The 11,365-nt window shown below is 39.4% G+C and overlaps 1 non-coding gene across 1 annotated transcript; it reads left to right on the top strand.

The window, feature by feature from the left end:
* The first annotated feature begins 273 nt into the window (after positions 1 to 273).
* On the top strand, positions 274 to 381 carry LOC130971815 (small nucleolar RNA R71). The gene has a single exon (XR_009083023.1). It is a non-coding gene; the product is annotated as a small nucleolar RNA R71 (small nucleolar RNA).
* The last annotated feature ends 10,984 nt before the right edge of the window (positions 382 to 11,365 follow it).

Consider the following 11,365-nt stretch of genomic DNA (forward strand, 5'->3'; position numbering starts at 1 on the left):
CAAATTGACTTGTTGAGTTAATATCTTGTTCTGAGCCAATATGGCATTCAGAGTGTCAATCTCAAGAACTCCTTTCTTCTGACTAGTCCCATTGTTCATAGGATTCCTTTCAGAAGTGTACATGAATTGGTTATTTGCAACCATTTCAATCAATTCTTGAGCTTCTGCAGGCGTCTTCTTCAGATGAAGAGATCCTCCAGCAGAGCTATCCAAAGACATCTTGGATAGTTCAGAGAGACCATCATAGAAAATACCTATGATGCTCCATTCAGAAAGCATGTCTGAAGGACATCTTCTGATTAATTGTTTGTATCTTTCCCAAGCTTCATAGAGGGATTCTCCATCCTTCTGTCTGAAGGTTTGGACTTCCACTCTAAGCTTACTCCATCTTTGTGGTGGAAAGAACTTTGCCAAGAAGGCATTGACTAGCTTTTCCCAAGAGTCCAGGCTTTCTTTAGGTTGAGAATCCAACCATATTCTAGCTCTGTCTCTTACAGCAAAAGGGAATAGCATCAGTCTGTAGACCTCAGGGTTAACCCCATTAGTCTTGACTGTGTCACAGATTTGCAAGAATTCAGCTAAGAACTGATGAGGATCTTCCATTGGAAGTCCATGGAACTTGCAATTCTGTTGCATTAGAGAAACTAATTGAGGCTTAAGCTCAAAGTTGTTTGCTCCAATGGCAGGGATAGAGATGCTTCTCCCATAGAAATCAGGAGTAGGTGCAGTGAAGTCACCCAGCACCTTCCTTGCATTGTTGGCATTGTTGTTGTTTTCGGCTGCCATGTGTTCTTCTTCCTTGAAGAATTCGGTCAGGTCCTCTAGAGAGAGTTGTGCTTTAGCTTCTCTTAGCTTTCTCTTCAAGGTCCTTTCAGGTTCAGGATCAGCTTCAACAAGAATGCCTTTGTCTCTGCTCCTGCTCATATGAAAGAGGAGAGAAAAAGAAAATGTGGAATCCTCTATGTCACAGTATAGAGATTCCTTGAAGTGTCAGAGGAAAAGAGAAATAGTAAGAAGAAGGAGAAGAAGAATTCGAACTTTATTAGTTAGAGTTCGAATTGTGCATTAAGAAGGAGTAGTACTCCATAAATAGAAGGATGTGGGAAGGAGGGAAGAGAATTTTCGAAAATTCAATTAAAAGATTTTGAAAACATTTTGAAAGTTTGATTGATAATTTTCGAAAATTCAAAGTGAAAAAGAAATCAAGTGATTTTTGAAAAAGATTTTGAAATTAGGAGTTTAAAAAGATTTGATTGAAAACTATTTTGAAAAAGATGAGGTTAAAAAGATTTGATTGAAAAGTTATGGTTTTAAAAAGATGTGATTGAGAAGATATGATTTGAAAACAATTTTAAAAGATATGATTTGAAAACAATTTGAAAAGATATGATTTTAAAAATTGATGACTTGCCTAACAAGAAAAGATATGATTCAAACATAAAACCTTCCTTAATAGAAAAGGCAAAAATGTTCAATCAAATCATTAATTGTTAGTAAGTATCTTTGAAAAAGGAAAGAAAATGATTTTGAAAACATTTGATTGAAAAGATATGATTTGAAAAAGATTTGGTTTTGAAAAACTCTGAAAACTTGAAAAAAGATTGATTTGAAAACAAAATCTTCCCCCTAGCACCATCCTGGCGTTAAACGCCCAGAATGGTATACATTCTGGCGTTTAACGCCCAAAATGCTACCTCTTTGGGCGTTAAACGCCCAACCAGGTACCCTGGCTGGCGTTTAAACGCCAGTCTGCCTTCTTCACTGGGCATTTTTGAATGCTCAGCTTTTTCTGTATAATTCCTCTGCAGTATGTTCTGAATCTTCAATTCTTTGTATTATTGACTTGAAAAGACACAAATTAAAAATATTTTTGGATTTTTAATAATCAAAATGCAATAAGAATCAAATAACAATGCATGCAAGACACCAAACTTAGCAGTTTGTATACTACTAACACTATATGAGACACATAAATACTCAAGCCAAAAGAATTCAAAGATCAGAGCAAGAAATCATCAAGAATTACTTGAAGATCCTTAAGACACATGAATGAATGCATGTAATTGACACCAAACTTAAGATGAGACACTAGACTTTAAGCAAGAAACAGCAAATATTTTTTTTTTGTTTTTATGATTTTGTAATTTTTTTGTGTTTTTCGAAAATTAAGTGGAAAAAGGTATCAAAATTCTTAATGAGAATTCCAGGAATCAGTACAATGCTAGTCTAAGACTCCGGTCCAGGAATTTGACATGGCTTCACAGCCAGCCAAGCTTTCAAAGAAAGCTTCGGTCCAAAACACTAGACATGACCAAAGGTCAGCCAAGCCTTAGCGGATCACTGCTCCAAAAGCAAAATTGATGAAGATCAACAAGCTCTTGTGGTGATAAGTTGAAACCTCGGTCTAATCAGATTAGACATGGCTTCTCAGCCAGCCAGATTTCAACAAATCATCATGAAACTCTAGAATTCATCTTCAAGAATTTCGAAAAAAAAATAAATACCTAATCTAAGCAACAAGATGAACCATCAGTTGTCCAAACTAGAACAATCCCAGGCATTGTTACCAAAAGCTTGCTCAAAACTTGAACAATCCCCGGCAACGGCGCCAAAAACTTGGTGCGCGAAATTGTGAACAATACTTTTCACAACTCTCATAATCCCTGGTCATGAACTCCAAAAACTTGGTGGTTCAATTCCATGGCATTACACAACTTCGCACAACTAACCAGCAAGTGCACTGGGTCGTCCAAGTAATACCTTACGTGAGTAAGGGTCGATCCCACGGAGATTGTTAGCATTGAAGCAAGCTATGGTCATCTTGTAAATCTTAGTCAGGCAAACTCAAATGTATATGATGATGAATGAAAATAATATAAAAGATAAAGATAGTGATACTTATGCATATCATTGGTGTAAGAGCTTCAGACAAGTGTATGAAGATGCCTTCCCTTCCGTCTCTCTGCTTTCCTACTGCCTTCATCCAATCCTTCTTACTCCTTTCCATGGCAAGCTCGTGTAGGGTTTCACTGTTGTCAGCAGCTACCTCCCATCCGCGCAGTGAAAGCTAATGCACGCACTCTGTCACAGTACTGCCAATCACCGGTTTGGTTCCCTCCCCTACCGGAATAGAATCCCTCTTTTGCGTCTGTCACTAACGCCCAGTAGGTTACAGGTTTGAAGCACGTCACAGTCATTCAATCATTGAATCCTACTCAGAATACCACAGACAAGGTGAGACCTTCCGGATTCTCTTGAATGCTGCCATCAAGTCCTGCCTATACCACGAAGACTCTGATCTCACGGAATGGTTGGCTCGTTTGTCAGGCGAGCACTCGGTTGTCAGGCGATCAACCATGCATCGTGCAATCAGGAATCCAAGAGATATTCACTAAGCCTCAGATGCTTGTAGAACAAGAATGGTTGTCAGTCACCTTGTTCATGAGTGAGAATGGTGATGGGCGTCAATCATCACCTTCATCATGTTGAAGAACAAGTGATATCTTGGACAAAGAACAAGCGGAATTGAATGGAAGAACAATAGTAATTGCATTAATACTCGAGGTACAGCAGAGCTCCACACCTTAATCTATGGTGTGTAGAAACTCCACCGTTGAAAATACATAAGAACAAGGTCTAGGCATGGCCGAATGGCCAGCCTCCCAAAGGTCTAAGATAGCATAAAACAAAGATAGCTACCCAAAAGTCCCTCTAATACAATAGTAAAAGGTCCTACTTATAGAAAACTAGTACATAGATGAGTAAATGACATAAAAATCCACTTCCGGGCCCACTTGGTGTGTGCTTGGGCTGAGCAATGAAGCTTTTTCGTGTAGAGACTCTCCTTGGAGTTAAACGCCAGCTTTAGTGCCAGTTTGGGCGTTTAACTCCCAATTAGGTGCCAGTTCCGGCGTTTAACGCTGGAATTTCTTGAGGTGACTTTGAACGCCGGTTTGGGCCACCAAATCTTGGGCAAAGTATGGACTATTATATATTGCTGGAAAGCCCAGGATGTCTACTTTCCAACGCCGTTGAGAGCGCGCCAATTGGCCTTCTGTAGCTCCAGAAAATCCACTTTGAGTGCAGGGAGGTCAGAATCCAACAGCATCTGCAGTCCTTTTGAGTCTCTGGATCAGATTTTTGCTCCGGTCCCTCAATTTCAGCCAGAAAATACCTGAAATCACAGAAAAACACACAAACTCATAGTAAAGTCCAGAAAAGTGAATTTTAACTAAAAACTAATAAAAATATACTAAAAACTAACTAGATCATACTAAAAATATACTAAAATAATGCCAAAAAGTATACAAATTATCCGCTCATCAATGAGCGGGCTTTTAGCTTTTTGCCTCTGAACAGTTTTGGCATCTCACTTTATCCTTTGAAATTCAGAATGATTGGCTTCTCTAGGAACTCAGAATCCAGATAGTGTTATTGATTCTCCTAGTTAAGTATGATGATTCTTGAACACAGCTACTTTATGAGTCTTGGCCGTGGCCCAAAGCACTCTGTGTTCCAGTATTACCACCAGATACATACATGCCACAGACACATAATTGGGTGAAGCTTTTCAGATTGTGACTCAGCTTTGCTAGAGTCCCCAATTAGAGGTGTCCAGGGTTCTTAAGCACACTCTTTTTGCCTTGGATCACAACTTTATTTCTTTCTTTTTCTTTTTCTCTTTCTTTTTTTTTGAATATTCACTGCTTTTTCTTGCTTCAAGAATCATTTTTATGATTTTTCAGATCCTCAGTAACATGTCTCCTTTTTCATCATTCTTTCAAGAGCCAACATTCATGAACAACAAATTCAAAAGATATATGCACTGTTTAAGCATACATTCAGAAAACAAAAGTATTGCTACCACATCAAAATAATTAATCTGTTATAAAATTCAAAATTCATGCAATTCTTCTCTTTTTCAATTAAGAACATTTCACATTCAAGAAAGGTGATGGATTCATAGGACATTCATAACTTTAAGGCATAGACACTAAGACACTAATGATCATGTAATAAGACACAAACATGGATAAACATAAGCATAAAACTCAAAAAACAGGAAAATAAGGAACAAGGAAATTAAAGAACGGGTCCACCTTAGTGATGGCGGCTTGTTCTTCCTCTTGAAGATCTTATGGAGTGCTTGAGCTCCTCAATGTCTCTTCCTTGTCTTTGTTGCTCCTCTCTCATGATTCTTTGATCTTCTCTAATTTCATGGAGGATGATGGAATGTTCTTGGTGCTCCACCCTTAGTTGTCCCATGTTGGAACTCAATTCTCCTAGGGAGGTGTTGATTTGCTCCCAATAGTTTTGTGGAGGAAAGTGCATCCCTTGAGGTATCTCAGGGATTTCATGATGAGTGGGATCTCTTGTTTGCTCCATCCTTTTCTTAGTGATGGGCTTGTCCTCATCAATGGGGATGTCTCCCTCTATGTCAACTCCAACTGAATAACAGAGGTGACAAATAAGATGAGGAAATGCTAACCTTGCCAAGATAGAGGACTTGTCCGCCACCTTATAAAGTTCTTGGGCTATAACCTCATGAACTTCTACTTCTTCTCCAATCATGATGCTATGGATCATGATGGCCCGGTCTATAGTAACTTCGGACCGGTTGCTAGTGGGAATGATTGAGCGTTGGATAAACTCCAACCATCCCCTAGCCACGGGCTTGAGGTCATGCCTTCTCAGTTTAACCGGCTTCCCTCTTGAATCTCTCTTCCATTGGGCACCCTCTTCACAGATGTCTATGAGGACTTGGTCCAACCTTTGATTAAAGTTGACCCTTCTAGTGTAAGGGTGTTCATCTCCTTGTATCATGGGCAAGTTGAATGCCAACCTTACATTTTCCGGACTAAAATCTAAGTATTTCCCCCGAACCATTGTAAGTCAATTCTTTGGGTTCGGGTTCACACTTTGATCATGGCTCTTGGTGATCCATGCGTTGGCATAGAACTCTTGAACCATTAAGATTTCGACTTGTTGAATGGGGTTGGTAAGAACTTCCCAACCTCTTCTTCGAATCTCATGTCGGATCTCCGGGTATTCACTCTTTTTGAGTTTGAAAGGGACCTCGGGGATCACCTTCTTCATGGCCACAACTTCATAGAAGTGGTCTTGATGCACTCTTGAGATGAATCTCTCCATCTCCCATGACTCGGAGGTGGAAGCTTTTGCCTTCTCTTTCCTCTTTCTAGAGGTTTCTCCGGCCTTGGATGCCATAAATGGTTATAGAAAAAACAAAAAGCAATGCTTTTACCACACCAAACTTAAAAGGTTTGCTCGTCCTTGAGCAAAAGAAGAAAGAAGAGAGTAGAAGAAGAAGAAATGGAGGAGATGGAGGTGGCTTTGTGGTTCGGCCAATGGGGGAGAAGTAGTGTTTAGGTTGTGTGAAAATGAAGGAGTGAAGATGGGTTTATATAGGAGTGGGGAGAGGGGTAAGGTTCGGTCATTATGGGTCAGTTTGGGAGGGAAAGTGGTTTGAATTTGAATGGTGAGGTAGGTGGGGTTTTATGAAGGATGGGTGTGAGTGGTGAAAAGAATAGTGGGATTTGATAGGTAAGGGTTTTTGGGGAAGAGTGGTTAAGGTGATTGGTGAATGGGTGAAGAAGAAGAAAGAGGGTGGTGGGGTAGGTGGGGATCCTGTGGGGTCTACAGATCCTGAGGTGTCAAGGAAAATTCATCCCTGCACCAAATGGCGAGCAAAAATGCTCTTCATGCTAATTCTGGCGTTAAACGCCGGGCTGGTGCCCATTTCTGGCGTTTAACGCCAACTTCTTGCCCTTTCCTGGTGTTTAACGCCAGTCTGGTGCCCCTTTCTGGCGTTAAACGCCCAGAATGGTGCCAGACTGGGCGTTAAACGCCCATTTGCTGCCCTTACTGGCGTTTAAACGCCAGCAAGGTCTTCCTCCAGGGTGTGCTATTTTTCTTTCTGTTTTTCATTCTGTTTTTGCTTTTTCAATTGATTTTGTGACTTCTCATGATCATCAACCTACAGAAAACATAAAATAACAAAGGAAAATAGATTAAATATAACATTGGGTTGCCTCCCAACAAGCGCTTCTTTAATGTCAGTAGCTTGACAGGGGGCTCTCATGGAGCCTCAAAGATACTCAGAGTAATGTTGAAACCTCCCAACACCAAACTTAGAGTTTGAATGTGGGGGTTCAACACCAAACTTAGAATTTGGTTGTGGCCTCCCAACACCAAACTTAGAGTTTGACTGTGGGGGCTCTGTTTTGAGAGAAGCTCTTCATGCTTCCTCTCCATGGTGACAGAAGGATATCCTTGAGCCTTAAACACAAAGGATTCTTCATTCACTTGAATGATAAATTCTCCTATGTCCACATCAATCACAGCCTTTGCTGTGGCTAGGAGGGGTCTGCCAAGGATGATGGATTCATCCATGCACTTCCCAGTCTCTAGGACTATGAAATCAGCAGGGATGTAATGGTCTTCAATCTTTACCAAAACATCCTCTACAAGTCCATAAGCTTATTTTCTTGAATTGTCTGCCATCTCTAGTGAGATTCTTGCAGCTTGCACCTCAAAGATCCCTAGCTTCTCCATTACAGAGAGAGGCATGAGGTTTACACTTGACCCTAGGTCACACAGAGCCTTCTTAAAGGTCATGGTGCCTATAGTACAAGGTATTGAAAACTTACCAGGATCCTATCTCTTTTGAGGTAATTTCTGCCTAGACAAGTCATCCAGTTCTTTGGTGAGAAAAGGAGGTTCGTTCTCCCGAGTCTCATTACCAAATAACTTGTCATTTAGCTTCATGATTGCTCCAAGGTATTTAGCAACTTGCTCTTCAGTGACATACTCGTCCTCTTCAGAGGAAGAATACTCATCAGAGCTCATGAATGGCAGAAGTAAATCTAATGGAATCTCTATGGTCTCAGTGTGAGCCTCAGATTCCCATGGTTCCTCATTGGGGAACTCATTGGAGGCCAGTGGACGTCCATTGAGGTCTTCCTCAGTGGCGTTCACTGCCTCTTCCTCCTCTCCTAGTTCGGCCATGTTGATCATGTTAATGGCCTTGCATTCTCCTTTTGGATTCTCTTCTGTATTGCTTGGAAGAGTACTAGGAGGAAGTTCAGTAATTTTCTTGCTCAGCTGTCCCACTTGTGCCTCCAAGTTTCTAATGGAGAACCTTGTTTCAGTCATGAAACTTTGAGTGGTTTTGATTAGATCAGAGACCATGGTTGTTAAGTCAGAGTGGTTCTGCTTAGAATTCTCTGTCTGTTGCTGAGAAGATGATGGAAAAGGCTTGCCATTGCTAAACCTGTTTCTTCCACCATTATTGTTGTTGAAACCTTGTTGAGGTTTCTGTTGATCCTTCCATGAGAGATTTGGATGATTTCTCCATGAAGAATTATAGGTGTTTCCATAGGGTTCTCCCATGTAATTCACCTCTTCCATTGAAGGGTTCTCAGGATCATAAGCTTCTTCTTCAGATGAAGCGTCCTTTGTACTGCCTGGTATAGCTTGCATTCCAGACAGACTTTGAGAAATCAAATTGACTTGCTGAGTCAATATTTTATTCTGAGCCAATATGGCATTCAGAGTATCAATCTCAAGAACTCCTTTCTTCTGATTCGTCCCATTGCTCACAGGATTCCTTTCAGAAGTGTACATGAATTGGTTATTTGCAACCATTTCAATTAGCTCTTGAGTTTCTGTAGGCGTCTTCTTCAGATGAAGAGATCCTCCAGCAGAACTATCCAATGACATCTTGGACAGTTCAGACAGACCATCATAGAAGATACCTATGATGCTCCATTCAGAAAGCATGTCAGAGGGACACTTTTTGATCAATTGTTTGTATCTTTCCCAAGCTTCATAGAGGGATTCTCCTTCCTTCTGTCTGAAGGTTTGGACTTCCACTCTAAGCTTACTCAATTTTTGAGGTGGAAAGAACTTTGCCAAGAAGGCATTGACTAGCTTTTCCCAAGAGTTCAGGCTTTCTTTAAGTTGTGAGTCCAACCATATCCTAGCTCTGTCTCTTACAGCAAAAAGGAATAGCATAAGTCTGTAGACCTCAGGGTCAACCCCATTAGTCTTGACAGTGTCACAGATTTGCAAGAATTCAGCTAAAAACTGATGAGGATCTTCCAATGGAAGTCCATGGAACTTGCAATTCTGTTGCATTAGAGAAACTAATTGAGGCTTAAGCTCAAAGTTGTTTGCTCCAATGGCAGGGATAGAGATGCTTCTCCCATAGAAGTCGGGAGTAGGTGCAGTAAAGTCACCCAACACCTTCCTTGCATTGTTGGCATTGTTATTGTTTTCGGCTGCCATGTCTTCTTCTTTGAAGATTTTTGTTAGATCCTTTATAGAAAGTTGTGTCTTAGCTTCTCTTAGCTTTCGCTTCAAGGTCCTTTCAGGTTCAGGGTCAGCCTCAACAAGAATGCTTTTGTCTTTGCTCCTGCTCATATGAAGGAGAAGAGAACAAGAAAATATGGAATCCTCTATGTCACAGTATAGAGACTCCTTGAGGTGTTAGAGGAAAAGAAAAATAGAAGGAAGAAGTAGAAGAATTCGAACTTATCAAGAGAGATGGAGTTCGAATTGTTCATTGAGGAATAGTGTTAGTCCATAAATAGAAGGATGTGAGAAGAGGGGAAGAAATTTTCGAAAATTAAGTAAAAGATTTTAAAAATATTTTGAAAAATACTAATTGATTTTCGAAAACTAAGAGTGGAAAAGAAATCAAGTGATTTTTGAAAAAGATTTTGAAATTAGAAATCAAAAAGATATAATTGAAAACTATTTTGAAAAAGATGTGATTAAGAAGATATGATTGAAAAGTTATGGTTTTAAAAAGATGTGATTGAGAATATATGATTTGAAAAACAATTTAAAAAGATTTTGATTTTGAAAATTAATGACTTGGCTAACAAGAAAAGATATGATTCAAACATTAAACCTTTCTCAACAGAAAAGGCAACATACTTGAAATGTTGAATCAAATCAATGATTGATAGCAAGTATTTTTGAAAATGGAAAGAAATTGATTTTGAAAAAGATTTGATTGAAAAGATATGATTTGAAAAAGATTTGATTTTGAAAAAATTTTGAAAACTTGAAAACAAAATCTTTCCTCTTGTGCCATCCTGGCGTTAAACGCCCAGAATGGTGCACATTCTGGCGTTTAACGCCCAAAACACTACCCTTTTGGGCGTTAAACGCCCAGCCAGGCACCCTGGCTGGCGTTTAAACGCCAGTTTGCCCTTCTTCATTGAGCGTTTTTAACGCCCAGCTTTTTCTGTGTAATTCCTCTGCTGTATGTTCTGAATCTTCAATTCTCTGTATTATTGACTTGAAAAGACACAAATTAAAAATGTTTTTTGGATTTTTAATAATGAGGAATAATCAAAATGCAACTAAAATCAAATAACAATGCATGCAAGACACCAAACTTAGCAGTTTGTATACTACTGACACTAACAAAATGAGAATGCATATGAGAAACAACAAAACACTCAAGTTAAGAGAATTTAAAGATCAAAGCAAGGAAATCATCAAGAACAACTTGAAGATCAATGAAGACACATGAATAAATTCAAAAAATGCATGCAATTAACACTAAACTTAACATGAGACTCTAGACTCAACAAGAAACATACAATATTTTTGGTTTTTATGATTTTGTAATTTTTTTGGATTTTTCGAAAAGTAAGTGGAAAAGAAAATAAAGGTATCAAAATTCTTAATGAGAATTCCAGGAATCATGCAATGTTAGTCTAAAGCTTCAGTCTAAAGAACTTAGACATGGCTAGCCAAGCTTCAGCAGGACATTGCATTCAAGAGCTAAATTGATGAGAATCAATCAGCTTTGGTGATGATAAGAACATCACCTTGAAACACTAGAATTCATTCTTAAGAACTCTGAAAAAAGATACCTAATCTAAGCAACAAGATGAACCGTCAGTTGTCCAAACTCAACAATCCCCGGCAACGGCGCCAAAAACTTGGTGCACGAAATTGTGATCATCAATGGCGCCATCAACATGGTACGCTCAATTGCAATCTCAACTCTTTATCACAACTTCGCACAACTAAACAGCAAGTGCACTGGGTCGTCCAAGTAATAAACCTTACGCGAGTAAGGGTCGATCCCACGGAGATTGTTGGTATGAAGCAAGCTATGGTCACCTTGTAAATCTCAGTCAGGCAGATTCAAATGGTTATGGATGATTTATGAATAAAACATAAAGATAGAGATACTTATGTAATTCATTGGTGAGAATTTCAGATAAGCGAATGGAGATGCTTTGTCCCTTCCGTCTCTCTGCTTTCCTACTGTCTTCATCCAATCCTTCTTACTCCTTTCCATGGCAAGCTGTATGTTGGGCAT

This window comes from Arachis stenosperma, chromosome 3 (genome assembly GCF_014773155.1).
Source record: "Arachis stenosperma cultivar V10309 chromosome 3, arast.V10309.gnm1.PFL2, whole genome shotgun sequence".
Taxonomy (NCBI): domain Eukaryota; kingdom Viridiplantae; phylum Streptophyta; class Magnoliopsida; order Fabales; family Fabaceae; genus Arachis; species Arachis stenosperma.